At 45.8% G+C, this 15,273-nt stretch overlaps 1 protein-coding gene across 1 annotated transcript in view; it reads left to right on the top strand.

The window, feature by feature from the left end:
* Positions 1-5,503: 5,503 nt before the first annotated feature.
* Positions 5,504-15,273, top strand: part of KCNJ1 (potassium inwardly rectifying channel subfamily J member 1) — an 83,930-nt gene continuing 74,160 nt past the window's right edge. Inside the window, exon 1 of the mRNA XM_049856771.1 lies at positions 5,504-5,573. The gene's annotated coding sequence lies outside the window, so the exon portion shown is untranslated. The remainder of the gene's footprint in view (positions 5,574-15,273) is intronic.

Below are 15,273 nucleotides of genomic sequence, written 5' to 3'. Positions count from 1 at the left end.
TTCCCAGCTTTGGAATTTGGACTGTATTCTGCAGATTGGAAGTAACTACTGAAGATTTCTAAGTTGAATTATGAAAGTAATTGTTGTCAAGATTTACCTGGGGGTGATATGTGTGTTATTCATTCATCTCTTCATGTCAACAAATAATTACTGATCACATGTGACCCTTGCAATTGCAGGGACCGTATTTGAATTGTTCACTTCTGAATACCTTCGACTCCCCAGTGCTAAGAACAGTGTCTGGTACACAGTAGGTGCTCTGTAAGTATTTGTCAAAGGAAAACACCTGAATTATTGAATTAGAAGGTACATCTCTGACTGTAGCACCAGCGGTAGTCTCTGTTTCCCTAAAACGAGATTCCATTCCTGAATTTCATCTCGTTCATGAGTCCAGTCCCTGGTGCCTGAAGGAGACATTTACCAGGGTTGCGCTGCTGTTTGATGAAATTCACGTCCGTGCCCTACAGGGTGGAGCACTCTGCAGCTGCAAGACTCTGGATCTCTCCGCCCATCCCCTCTCGCCAGCGCTGAGCTTTAAATTATTACACCACTAGGGCCCAAACCTTCTTGAAGGTTTCCATTTCCCTATATTTCGTAAAGAAGGTAATGTTTAGCGATGCAAGAAAATAAACAGCTTTGATTCCTTCCTGACTTTATTAACAAAATCTCACTTTATTCTGTTTTGTGAATAACTTCACGCGAAAACCAGCGAACACTGGCCCTTCCCTGGCGCAGTTTCCACAAGGTGCCAATAGCACCATCTAGTGGTTGAAAGAGATTTCTCCCTCGCTAGAATACATTTTTTTTTTTTTTTTTTAGAATACATTAATTTACCTACTCGGTTGTTCATTTTTAGCTTCAGTTTTTCCACTTTATTAAAGTTATATATACATATATTTGAAACATTCCATTGTTCTAAATTGTTTGGTATAAAAACGGTCAGGTCCCTTCTCTGAACCTTCAAACACCGCCTTCCGTCTCTTTTGCCTTTTTATTTTTCTTGAGTTGACCTCATATTCAGATGTTTCAGCTTTGTTGTTGTTGTTATTAGTTGTCATTGAACCGATTCCAGCTCATGACGACACTATGTGTGCATAGTAGAACTGCCCCATACGGTTTTCACGGCTGTGACCTTTTGGAAGATCCAAGATGCCTCTGGGTGGGATCGAACCGCTAACCTTTTGGCTAATAGTCAGCTTTAGACACCAGCTATTAACTTCCCATTAAAAAAAAAAAAATTTTTTTTTTTTTTTTAGTGAATATGGGAACTCAGTTCTCCTCCCACCCCCACCTTCACAACCCCTGGCCGCCCCACATGCGAGTGCCCTTCCCGTGTCCTGTTCTCCCACTAGTTATGTCATGATTTTGGTTGGAAAAATATTCAGTGTTAATATTATTGTGTCTATAAACTTCTATTCATAGCTGATCCATGTAGCAAATCAGATTACTTTTTCTTTCCTGCACAACTTTTTGTTTTCCCTGGAGTAGGGAACTGTCTTGGTTTTGTGTTGGCTTGGTTTTCTTTGCTCTCATCACGGAGATAAATGAGAATTTCCACCGCAGTGTAAATCTCGTCTCACGATGTCCAGATGTTCACGTCATCTTCTTGGAGCGAGCTCCCCTCGCCTCTGCCCTCCCCTGATCTGGGTTGGTTGCCCCTTTGCCTGGTGCAGTGGGCCTTGCGGGGGGCGGGGGGGCGGGGGTCCTTGGCTCCTCCCACATTGCATTCCCGATTTCCTGTATCCTATGTCTTTTTTTTTTCCCCCTTGGTTTACTCTCTCATTTTGGAGGAGCACATTCTTCAGTTAACTTCCTGAGAAAGAGCGTTTGAGGTTAAAATTTTTTCGAGATTGAATATCTGAAAAGATCTCTATTCTACATGATTGACACCTTGGCCAGGTATAGAATTTTAAATTGGAAACCAGTTTCCTTCAGAATGCTGAAGGGATTTCCTCATTTTCCTCCACATTTCAATGATGCTGGTGAGAAGTCAAAGGTAGTTACATTCCTGATCGTCTTATGTGTCCTCGTCTTCCTGAAAACTAGCAGGGTCTTCTCTCTGTTCCTACTGTTCTGAAACTTCGCAGTGATGTGACCTGGTGTGGGACGATTCTCATCTGTTGTGTTGGGAATTAGGTAGCCTTTCTGGGAATCTTTTTTTTTTCTTTTTTTTTTGCAATGTTTCTTGGATGATTTCCTTCTTACTTTCTCCATTGTCTTGGTCCATAATTCTGATCACTTAGGATGTTAGGCCTCAGAAATTTCTCATTTTATTATCTTTTCTCTCCTAATTTCCACTTCTTTGTATTTTTGCTCTATGTTCTGGTAGATTTCCTCAACGTTTTCTCTCAGCCCTTCTGTGGAGTTTCTTGTTTCTGCTATCATATTTTAGTTGCCAAGGGCCCTCCCCCTTTTTTATTCTGTGAAAGGTCATTTTTTTTTTTTATAACATCCTTTCTATTTGTAGTTTTATTCCTGCGTAGCATCTGTCTATTCCACCAAGTTGCTTTTTTTATATATATAATTTTTATTGTGCTTTAAGTGAAAGTTTACAAATCAAGTCAGTCTCTCACACAAAAATCTGTATGCACCTTGCTACATACTCCCAATTGCTCTCGCCCTAATGAGGCAGCCCACTCCCTCCCTCCACTCTCTCTTTTCATGTCCATTTTGCCAGCTTCTAACCCCCTCTACCCTCTCATCTCCTCTCCAGGCAGGAGATGCCAACATAGTCTCAAATGTCCACCTGATCTGAACTAGATGGTACCTGGCTACAACCGATGACTGCCCCAACAGGGAATACAACAGAGAACTCCTCAGGGAGCAGGAGAGCAGTGGGATGCAGACCCCAAATTCTCTTGAAAAGACCAGACTTAATGGTCTGAGACTAGAAGGACCTCAGTGGTCATGGCCCCCAGACCTTCTGCTGGCTCAGGACAGGAACCATTCCCAAAGCCAAGTTGCTTTTTTATGTTTGTTTTATCTCTGGGGAAACCCTGGTGGCGTAGTGGTTAAGTGCTACGGCTGCTAACCAAAGGGTCGGCAATTCGAATCTGCCAGGTTCTCCTTGGAAACTCTGTGGGGTAGTTCTACTCTGTTGTATAGGGTTGCTATGAGTTGGAATCGGCTCCACGGCACTGGGTTTGGTTTTATGGTTTTTTAGCTCTGGCTTTCCTCAGATGGAGCTCTGGTAGCATGGTGGTTAAGAGCTCAGCTGCTAACCAAAAGGATGGCAGTTCGAATCCATCAGCTGCTCCTTAGAAACCCTATGTGGCAGTTCTACTCTCCTAGAGGGTCGCTGTGAGTCACAATCCACTTGAGGGCAATGGGTTTATGGGTTTCCTCAGATATTGGTAATCTGGTAAGAGGACTCTCTGGGCAGGTGGATGGGGCTTGACAACTATCAGGCTCTCTGTAGAAAGCTCTGGCTGCGCTATTTAACTGCAGGCACCCCTGATATCAATAACTTTAGGTTCTTCCTTTTGGGCTAGTCAAATTTCCCAGGAACAGCTCTTTCAACCTCCCTCTTGGGGAGTCAAGGTCTGGCTGCCAGCGTTCCAGAATCAAGTGAGAGAAGACAGCCGTGGATCTTGACATCCAGTATGGATATGCTTGCATATTCCTCCTTGTTTTAGAAATACGATAACTTCATCCTTAATGGTGCCTGTGTCCCTTAGTCCAGAGGACTTATGTTTTACCTCCTCCAGAGAAGAAGTCTCTAGCTGACTGTCAGAAAGAGACAGGAGAAGTTTCTTGCTTAAGCTGAGACAGGGAATGGATCTGCAGACCTAACTACCGTACTTCCTAAGCAGACTCTCAGCCAATTCTCCTTTTCTCAGCTTCCTCTTTCACCCCCACAGCCAGAGGCAGACAGTGCTACCAACATGTCTCCCTTTTGGGATTCTGAGGTGTACACTGTGCTGGCTCCTTGCTTTATCCTGTGCAAGCGTAGAGTATACCTGCTTTCTGGTTTGTCAAATATTGCTGTTATTTCCTCTCCAGTTCTTTTTATCCTTGAGGGTTTATGTGTTCCTTAAAATGGTGGTTTTATTGAGATTTAGAGGAGAGCAAACATAAGCAGCCATTTAACTCACTATTGTTACACTCAAGTCATTCATTCCTTTTTAAATCACTCATTTACAAACATTGGTTGACCCTTTACTATGCAATAGGCTCCGTGCTAGGTTCTAGGCATGCAGTGATGAGTAAAGGCATGTTCACTGCGTCAAGGACCTCTAACCTAGTGTAGTAACAGGTAAATGAACACTTATATCAACTTATATAAAAAGGTGACATAGCCAGTGGTGATGGTTGGGTGTCTCTATGGAGGTCAAGTTGGCTATCTTCTGAGATCCCAGAAGATGACATTACTTATTTCCTCTGCCAAGCCTTGCAAGTTCAGAAATCTGATCTTCAGTATGCCCATCTCCTCAAATATCCATCTCTCATGATTAGAGTCTAGCTTCCTATGTCTAGATGAGAATGCTAATTCATTAATTTATAGTGAGAGCCAGCACTGGGCTGGGAACTAGAAGAGGCATGCAATCATGATCAGCATAACTATCTCTCTTAGAGCGAGAGTCCCAGATGGGAAGTCAGGGAGTCAAACGATGATGGAGCATTGTCCAATGATCCCCGAATCCAACAAGAGGTGTGGATTACAGGAGGACTGGAAGGGTTTTGGTCTTAGCTATTGAATGATAATGAAGGTCATGTTCAATGGGATTAGACTATTTAAGTTGACTGAATGAGCCTTGTTTTTACCTGCAAAGTGCCAGATTCCTGGGGCAAATTTTTTCTCCACACACATCAGCTCACCCTTGAGTGAAGGCACAGAGGGTTTGGGCTTTTTCTAGAAGGGGCTGATGCCTTCTCAGCTGCTCCAGCCCTTTCTTGACACCCTGGCAGTGTGACTTTATAGTGTCAGAGAGGCATGAGTTGCTTTCAGGGGATATTGTCACTTCCTGGATGGGAGCTTCTGAGCGAGAGGTCCTAAGTCCCTCTGCTGGTGGACACACCTGCTGGAGTTGAGGAATCGCATGAGATGTCGGTTGAGCTCTAGAGGGTCACAGGAAAAGACCAGCCTACCTCCTTTTAAATAACATCAGAAAATACACTTTGGGCAACTGTTACCAGAGAATGACTTTCTCCTCATCTCCAGAGACCCTGGCAGTTGTTAGCATCAGGGCCCTTCTTCAGAGGGAAAAACCAAGCCCCAAAGCTGCCAGTGTGAGAAGGGCCCAGATGGGACCTCCCTCTTGAGAGAGTTCACAGGGCACGACTTGTGGTCAAAGCTCAGAGGGGTGGGGTGGCCTTTAGTGGCTTCTGCTCAGCGGGCCCGGGAGGATGAGGCAAGGTGGGGGTCTGTTGCACAAGGGGGGTGGGGTGGGGTTGTGACTTGCATGTTGCCAGTGTAGCCTGACGGGCTCTTGGCCTGTCCTGTTAGTCGACTGAAATAAGAGAGATGCCACGCCACCAGTTGCAAGAGAAACAGAAAGTGGAAATTTATTGTTTGTGCAAACAAGGCGCAACATGGGGCCTAGCAGCCAAAAGACCCCATGTTCCCTGTCTTGGTGAGTTGGGGAGATTTCATTTCTAATGGTGTCTGGGGGTTGGGTTTGGTGCCCGGAACTCTCCGCCCTTAGCCCTCCCATGTCCACATTTGGACGTCTGGATGTTGAATCATGTTGGTGATGTTCAGGCCCAAGGACAGCTTGAGGACACAGCTCTTCAGGTCCTGTGCATGCACCAAAATCCTAGTTTGCACATGCGCGGAATTCTGGCACCAGATTCAAACTGCTGTTAGGGCTGCAGCCTGATCGGGCCAAACAGAAGTTAGAAGCTTCGGCTTTGCGGGCAGTGAGGGGATGGGGGAACCTCTGTGGGGGTGGGGGTGGGGGAGGACGTCTCCGAGGGGACTTCACCCATACGCCTTCTGGTTCTGGACACCAGGGCCAAGAAGACTGGATTATTCACCTGACTGGAAGCTGGGGCCTGGGGTCATTCCCCTCCCTTCTCTAGGGTACTTTCCTTTGTTTCACTGATCAGGTAAGACCAAATGTTCATGAAAGTGCCTCGCAAAGGGCCAGGAGGAAGCTGTAACAAAGCGCCTCATAGAGTTTACTTAGCTCAGTGTTGGGATTCTTTTGCCTAAGGGTGGATGCATCTCAGCCCAAGCCCAGGTCAGACCATGTGAGTGCTCTCCAACCCTCAAAGAGCATCCCAGCCACCCAGCTTCGCCACCCTGTAGCCCTCATGATGGCAGGAGCCACCGTAGACAAGTTTCGTTACCTCCCTGTTACAGCTAGGGGGAAGCATGATGTTGTCACCACTGTGCATGGGTGATAGGCTTAGAATTAAAACAAGGATTTCCTAGTACCTGGTAATATTTGATTTTAGTATTATGCATAAAAATTATAATCGCAAGCAATGTTTATTTAGCATTTGGCAGTTGCAAGGCACTTTCACACACTGTTGTGCAAGGCAAAGGTAGTCTGTCCCTGTTTTAATCTAGGACGCTGAGACTTGGAGAGGTTATGCAACTAACCCAAGGTCATATTGCTAGGAAGTGCCAGGGACAGGCCTCAAACCTGGATTTTCTGACTCCAAGTTCAGTGTTTTTCCTACTTCCCAAGCTCCCTGAGGCTATCACCCTGAAATCCAGGGCCATTATTCTACAGCACGCTCCCTCCCCTGAATGAAATGTTCATTACCCAGGACCATAAGGTTTGCTCTACAGAGTGTGAGTTCTTGAGCAGTCTGGGGATGCCTGGGGCTGGTGGTGTGTCCTGCAGGCACTGTAGGTACCAAGAACTGTCCCATGTCCTTGCTGTGGATGGATCTCCCAGGGACTCGGTGAGAAAAGGGGCTGGGGAGGGAGGCGGGTCACCAAGGCAGAAAAACCTGCTCACATTAGCTAATGTGGCTGAAGGCACAACCCTCAAGGTCGTGGCCTGGCCCATGGCACTTGTACTCTACAATTGAGGAAGCTGGCAATTTCCAGGGCCGGGGTTTGTGTGCTGGAGTCAAGAAGCTGATCTCATGAATATGTGAGCTTGGGCAAAGGGACCTGCCCAGCATCCGTGCAGGGGGGATTTGCTGCCTGCCCACCCCTCCCGCCCTTCCCCCCAGCACTTGGTAAGCACAGAGGGACCAGTTGGCTACCTGTGAATGTATGTATTATGTGTCTCAACTTCTGATTTCATGGGAACAAATATGAGGTAACCAGGGATCTGGAACGAAGTGTCAGAGACACTGAAAGGAAAACCCTAGAAAACTGCAGGCCAATACTGCTGCAATGTGGAACTAGGAGTCCCTCTTGAGCCCTTCATTCCAGCTTTCCAAAAGTCACCAGCATGACTCTTGGGCCCAACACACTGCCAACCCCATTCCAGACCTCCTCCCCAAACCAGAAAAGCAGGGATGAGCAGGCTGCTCACTCATCCCTTCCTTCTTTTGGGGGAGGGGAGGTGGGAAGAGGGGGTTCCAGCTGAAACTTTGTTCTCCGTGGAGTTTAGGAAGGTTGGGCTAACTGAGGCCCTGTGGGTGGTCCTTGGAGGTCTATTGGCTGCCAGGGAGATTTTAGCCCTCTGGTGGGGAGGGCTACCTGAGGGAAGAGAATCAGCCAGACCAGCTTCATCAGGTAGCGACCTTTGGTCTTTAGAATGGAAGGGGATTCTGAGCACAGGGTGGAGGGGGCCACTCAGCTTTGCCCTGAACACAGCCCCCATGGAGGTGGGAGGAGTCTTAGTCCTGGCGCTGTAGTCCTGGTCATTCTCCTGTGTATCAACACTCCAAAAATGAGAAGTGTCTCCTTTGCTCACTTGGCCACACCCCGGCACAGCAAGGGACTTCTGTGGTTCTTGGTAGCCCCAGGGGAACATGTAGGGGTGCTCTGTGGCTGTGCCATCACCATGGGGGTGCCGGGCCAGGAAAAAGGAATCAACTGTAAGGTGCCCCATGGCAACTCGAGCCTTGATCTTGAGCACGTGTGAGTCACCTCCCAGGACTCCTGCAAAAAGCTGTTTTTTTGTGGGGGGGCACTTCTCAGGGCAACAGACATCCTACATTAGCAGATTATACAAGGCCAAGGAAAGAAGAAACAATTTCAGTCATCTGTTCGTTCGTGTGGACAAGGCATCACCCTTTGTGACTTTAGAGCTTTGGTGGACACAGAGGTGACTGGACAATGTGCCTGTCTTCTGGGAACTTATGAGCTGTGCTCACAGATAACAGAAGGGCCCAGAAGGTGCTGCGGGAGTCGTGGGGAGAAGCCATGGCTGCTGACTTAGGGAAGCCAGGGGAGACAGCCATAGGGAGAGAGCTCCTGGCCTCCCCTCCAGTGTCTGTGGAAAGATTAGGGGCCAGGGAAGTGGTGAAGCTGACTCTTCTGGGGTTTGTGGGCTGTTTTCTTGCCTATTTGTACTCATTACATCAGTCTACCAGACAACTATCTGCCTGAAGCCCTAAGGTGCCCTATATATAATTCAACCTTTCCCAAAGAACTTTTTAATATAGTTATATTTTTAAACTTACCATGGAGCCCTGGTGGCAAAGTGGTTAAGAGATCAGCGGCTAACCAAAAGGATGACAGTTCAAATTCATCAGGCACTTCTTGGAAACTGTCTGGGGCAGTTCTACTCTGTCCTGTGGGGTTGCTATGAGTATCCTTACATAGCACAAAAGAGTTAGAGTCTTGCATCTGGGTGCTGTGGTTTGGGCCAAGTCAGTATGAAAAAAGTCCCACAGGTGCAGGCTGGGAGGGATATGGATTATTTAGCATTAAAAACAGAATAAAGACATATCTAGGTCAATATGAATCACCTTATGAGTTGTCGTTGTTGTCAGGTACAGTTGAGTCAGCTCTGACTCATGGTGACCCATGTACTACAGAATGAAATGTTGCCTGGTCCTGAGCCATCTTCATCTTCATGGCCGTTACTATATTTGAATCCATTGTGGCCACCTTTCAATCCATCTCATCAAGAGTCCTCTTCACCTTTGCTGGCCCTCCTGTTTGCCAATCATGATGTCCTTCTTCAGCTATGGGTTGCTCCATGATGTCCAAAGTAAGCGAATTGAAGTCTGACAATTTTCTGTGATCCATAGCATCTTCACTGACTAGTTTTTGGAAGAAGGAGCGCTGGTGGCACAATGGTTATGCACTTGGCTGCTAACTGAAAGGCTGGTGGCTCAAACCCGCCCAGTGGCTCCACAGGAAAAAAAAAAAAAAACCTGGCAATCTGCCCCCATAAAGATTACAACCTAGAAAACCTTATGGAGTAGTTCTAATCTGTCACATGAGGTCACCATGAGACAAAAATTGTCTTGATGACACCTGACAATAACAACAATTTTCAGAAGTAGATCACCAGGCCTTTCTTTCTGACTTAGTCTAGAAGCTCTGCTGAAATCTGTCCATGATGGGTGACCTGCTGGTAATTGAGATACTGGTGGTGTGACTTCCAGGATTGTAGTAATACACGATTCACCACAGTAAGACAAGCTGACAGATGGGTGACGCCATGAGTTCCTAGCCTAGGCGGTATTAATGGAGTACTATGTCTAGAATGAAGAAGTGCTGGCCTCCAAGGGCCCAAGACTGTAGATGGGTTAGTGAGTCTGGGTGGGTGTTATTGAGGGAGGAAATTACAGAAAATATGCCGGAGACCAGAGGTGACCACTGAATTCCCTTTTACTGCAAAGGATTTGTGAATCTATGAAGCTCTGTTTTCTTTCCGAGAAGGCAGCTCTCGGGGGAGACAGCAGTATGAAGACTCTCAAATTGCTGATCTGGTATCTCGCTATCAAAAATCCTGGTGACGGCCAAGTTCACACCATTGGTGACTGAACCCTGCCCCAAGCCCAGGTCTAACTGCCAACATCAGTCTCCTCTTGGAAAGGCACACAGGGCCCTCCGGCAGCTGATCCTGCTAAGTAAGCCTCTGTTTCTTCATCTTAGAAGGAGGATTAAAACAACATCTGTTTGACTTCTTTCACAGACAGAAGAGTACACACAAGGGAGGAACCTCAAAGGGCCTGCGGACTGCAGAGTGGACGAGGCTATTGTTTTTATCGAAGAATCTCACAGCCATATCTTATTCCTGTGCTACTCAGGAGGAAGACATGACCCAAGCAGCCTCAGCCTGGGGATCAGTGGCGGAAGAGGCAGAGAACCCAGGAGTCCTGACTCCAGGCTCTCCAGCCTCTACCCTGAGCATGTTGCTTCTGACAACAGACATTTGAGAACCCCGGGGGTCAAAAGTACGCCTCCCCAGGGATGTTTCCATTTTCGGGGGTGGGATATCACAGCCAGTTCTTACACATCGTGGACTGGATGGAAACAGCCTGCAGTGATGTTCCATTTATCGTCAAAGGGCTGGGAGATGGAAAAACACCGTTACTGCCTAGAATAGACGTAGCACTTGCTTCCAAGGAACTGATTAAAATCTGTTTAATCTCTGGAGAATTACGAAGAGGCAAGAAGGCCTCAGGCAGCGCTGAGAGATGGCATCTTTTTCTAGAAACACTGACAATGAAGGGAATGAGGCCAAGGCTGCCAGCCTCCTGGCACCGTCTCTTCCTCACTTAACCGGTGTGAGTGACAGGGCTCCATCAATAATAAGGTATGCATGTGAGATTTGGGGCTACAGGACACTGCCCTGCAATGCCCCAGAGAAGGAAATGTTTTACATCTGTCAGAAATGTACTAAAAAGCAAAAAACCAAACCCGTTGACGTTGAGTCGATTCTGACTCATAGTGACCTATAGGACAGAGTAGAACTGTTCTGGGTAAAATATGACAAAACTTTCCTCAAAGTAGAGAATACAAAGCATAGAAAAACTGTAAGCATCATCTTATGTAGAGATCACTACTCTCGCATTCAAGTATCTGTACCCTCCTTCAGAGCTATTTCCTCACACAGTGCCTATGTCGAGGGATCTCAATGGTTAGACATGGGTGGTGTTGTTAGCTGCTGTCGGGTCAGCCCCTGACTCAGGGTGACCCCATATAAAATGAAACTAAATGCTGCCCAACCCTGGGCCATCCTCACGATCAGTTGTGGATCAGACCACTGTGATCCATACGGTTTTCACTGGCTAATTTTTAGAAGTAGATCTCCAAGCCTTTCTTTCTAGTCCATCTTAGTTTGGAGGCTCCGCTGAAACCTGCTCAGCATCACAGCAACATGCAAGCCTCCACTGACAGATGGGGGTAGACTGTACATGAGGTACATTGGCTGGGAACTGAACCTGGATCTCCTGCATGGAAGGTGAAAATCCTACCACTGAACAACCACTGCCCTCATTAGACGTGGATAAAATGTCAAAATCCCCAGCACTACATGTCTTTCTGCCACCTCGTCCCAAACTACCCTTCTTCTGCCTTACCTACAGACATGTCTTCTCTCAAGCCAGTACCTGTAGGTTACACTCCAGGTGTCTCAAAGTCACCTCTGCTCTCCAGTCTCCAAGCTCTTCCTCCCTTCATCCCCTCCCCTGCCTTTCACCACCTGTTGTGGGTCCACCCTTCCTACCAGGCCCACCTGAACATCATCACATCTATGCAGCCTCCCCAGTTTTTCTAGCCAGAAATAGGCTCTTCTTCTGTTTATTCATAACGCTTCATATGCATTTCTGTCTCATTGTATTTGTGACTGTCTTCTTCTTGATTAAACTTTGAACTCTTGAAGGGAAAGCACCATGTAACTCCCCGAGTGCCCTAAAAAAAAAGCTAAAACAAAACTAAACTCATTGCATTGAGTTGATTCCAACTCATGGTGACCCCAAGTGCTACAGAGTAGGACAGCTCCATAAGATTTTCTTGGCTGTAATCTTTATGGAAGCAGATCACCAGGCCTTTCTTCCATGGCACTGCTGGGTGAGTTTGAACAATCAACCTTCAGTAGTCGAGCACTTAACCATTTTTGCTACCCAGGGACCTAGGTGTCTAGCACGGGGCCTTTTATTTACTAAACCCTTGACAAGCTTTTGGAGCCCTGGTGGGACAGTGGTAAAGAGCTTGGCTGTTAATCAAAAGGTTGGTGGTTCAAATCCACCAACCATTCCTTGGAAATCCTATGAGGCAGTTCTACTTTGTCCCATAGGGTAGCTCTGAGTCAGAATTGACCCGACAGCAGTGGGTTTGGTTTGGTTTGGGTTTAACAAGATTTGGGTTATTTAAATGGAATCTTAAAAATCTTCCCTTCAGTTTTATTCCTTCTTAAAAAAACCCTTAAACTAGAATTTTTCATTGAGCGATACGCTTTACTCTTCAGTGGCAGTAAATGTTTTAGAGGGCATGAGTTTCATCTCTTATAATATGGCTTTCTCACAACTTTTCAGCTGAGAATTGTGTACAACAATTCTCTATCCTCCTGGTCATCTCATGGGATTACCTGGTTCTCTTCTGTAGCAGACACATTCTGATTTCACTACCACTCTCGCACTGGCCACTGATTCTCAAGAAAATCACGCCCTCAGGTGAAAGAGTGCATTCTAGCAGAGGGTCTCGGTCCTGTTCCATCTAAGAGCTGGGAGTGCTGCAGGATGATGCTATTCTCTTGTGGCTGAATCGCCATTGCTGCCTGTCCTAAATCAAAGTGGTGCCATGGAGGACCGCTGCCACCCGAGGGAGGACCATGGCCTGTGACATAGGAGCCTCTTTCCCTGTGTGCAGGTGGGAGAGATTGGGAGGCTGTGGCTAGATGAAGCAAAGGTTCAACTCCATTTCATTAGATTTGGATAACATGTCAGTGAGCTTATTCTGGAAAACACAAGAGACTATGAACTCATGTATCAATAGATTACACACCTGGATACTGCTTGGCTCTGGTCTGATTGTCAGTCACACAAGGCTACCAAGGATGCTCCCCATATCTCTAAAATGGATGCCTTTTCTTCATGCTAAAGTCAAGAGTCAGGAAGGTGTTCCACACAGAAAAAAGTCACAGCTGCATGGTCCAAATCTACCACCCGTCTGTCAGGTCGTCGTACTGTGGTGGCTTGCATGTTGCTGTGATGCTAGACGCTATACCACTGGTATTTCAAATATCAACAGGTTCACCCACGGTGGACAGATTTCGGTGGAGCTTCCAGGCTAAGACATCAAAGATCACTGATCACAGGTGGCCATACAGATATCATAATAGTGAAAAAGCTCGAAATATTCTGAGAATCACCAAAATGTGACATAGAGACACAAATGAATGATGCATGCACTGTTGGAAAAATGGCGCCAACAGACTTGCTTGATGCAGGTTGCCACCAACCTTCAATATCTGTGAAGCCTAAGAAAATGAAGTACGCCTACAGATGGAGCACAGGGCATTTTTAGGGCAGTGAAACTATTCTGCAGGATGCCGTCATGGTGGACACACAACATTATGCATTTGTCAAAACCCATAGGATTGTGCAACACAAAGACTGAACTCTGATGTAAACTCTGGACTTCAATTAATAATAATGTATCAGTGTTGGTTCATCAGTTGTAACAAGTGTGCCACACAAATGTAGGATGTTAATAATAGGAGAAACGGTGTGCAGGGCTTAGGGGGAACTCTCTGTAACCCTGGTGGCGTAGTGGTTAAGTGTTACGGCTGCTAACCAAAGGGTCGGCAGTTCAAATCTGTCAGGCACTCCTTGGAAACTCTATGGGGCAGTTCTACTCTGTCCTACAGGGTCGCTATGAGTCGGAATCGACTCGACGGCACTGGGTTTCTCTGTACATTCTGTGTAATTTTTCTGTAAACCCCTAGGTGGCACAAATGATTAAGCCTTTGATTATTAGGCAAAAGATTGTTGGTTCAAACCCACGCATAGATGCCTCAGATGACAAGCCTAGCAATCTCCTTCTGAAAGATCACAGTCTTGAAAACCTTAGGGAGCAGCCTTGAAATTGACTCAAGGGCAAACAACAACAACAAAACTGCTCTAAAAAAAAAAAAAAAAAAAAATCACATAAAAATTCTACAAAAAGCAGCCATCTGCTGCTGCTTTCCTCCCCAGCACCTGGCCCTGCTCCTCAGAGAACCCATCCTCAGATCCTGCATCTTTGGTAAAAGGTATCCTTTTAATATTATCTCTGCATTTCTAAACAATGCATTTATATTGTTGATTTCTCTGTGTTGTGAGACACTGTCTATTAACTTCCTGATTTGGAAGGTGAATACTTAGCTCTTATTCACCCTACATGGCCCTTCTCTCCATCCTCCCCATATGGTTATACTAAGTATTTTATTTAGGGCAATATTCAGTATTTACATTATTCTGACTCTCTAAATATTATTTGCAGCTAAGCTGAGGATTGTATCATAAATACATTTTCTTTCCTTTATAATGTTCACATTTAGTGGTATTAACAATTTTCTCCTTTTCTTATTTACCTGGTTCTCCATATGTTGTTGCTGTTTTTCGTTGCTGTAGAGCCAGCTCTTACCCCTGGCAACCTTATATATAACAGAACAAAACGTTGCCCAGTCCTGCTCCAACTTCATAATTGTTGGTATGTTTGAATCCACTGTTGTGGTTATTATATCAACCCATCTCATTAAGAGTTTCCCTCATTTTCATTACTGTCTACTAACCATGATGTCCTTCTCCAGGGACTGATCTCTCCTGATGTCACTGCCAAAGTAAGTGAGCCATCCTCACTTCTAAGGAGCATTCTGTTTGTATTTCTTCTATGACGCATTTTTTTGTTCTTTGACAGTCCCTGGTATATTTAATATCCTTCGCCAACAGCACAATTCCAATGCATCAATTCTTCTGTCTTCCTTTTTCGTTGTTCAGCTTTCGCATGCATGAGTCAATTGAAAAGACCATGGCTTGGGTTTAGGAGCACCTTAGTCATCAAAGTGACATCTTTGCTTTTTAACACTTTAAACAGGTCTTTTGCAGCCGATATGCCCAATGTAATACATCATCTAATTTCTTTCTTTTTTTGTGCTTTACCTGAAAGTTTACAGTTCAAGTCAGTTTCTCATACTAAAACTTATACACACATTGTTATGTGGCCCTAGTTGCTCTCCCTATAATGTGACAGCACACTTCTCCTCTCTACCCTGTATTTCCCGTGTCCATTCTACCAGCTCCTGTCCTCCTCTGCCTTCTCGTCTCACTTACAAACAGGAGGTGCCTACATAGCCTCATGTGTCTACTTGAAGTAAGAAGCTCACTCCTTACCAGTATCATTTCATGTCTTATACTCCAGTCTAATCTTTGTCTGAAGAGCTGACTTCAGGAATGGTTTTAGTTTTGGGCTAACAGGCAGCC

This window comes from Elephas maximus, chromosome 17, assembly GCF_024166365.1.
Source record: "Elephas maximus indicus isolate mEleMax1 chromosome 17, mEleMax1 primary haplotype, whole genome shotgun sequence".
Taxonomy (NCBI): Eukaryota; Metazoa; Chordata; class Mammalia; order Proboscidea; family Elephantidae; genus Elephas; species Elephas maximus.
The sequence above is the reverse complement of the archived record's forward strand: the minus strand, read 5'-3'. Positions and strand labels throughout refer to the sequence as shown.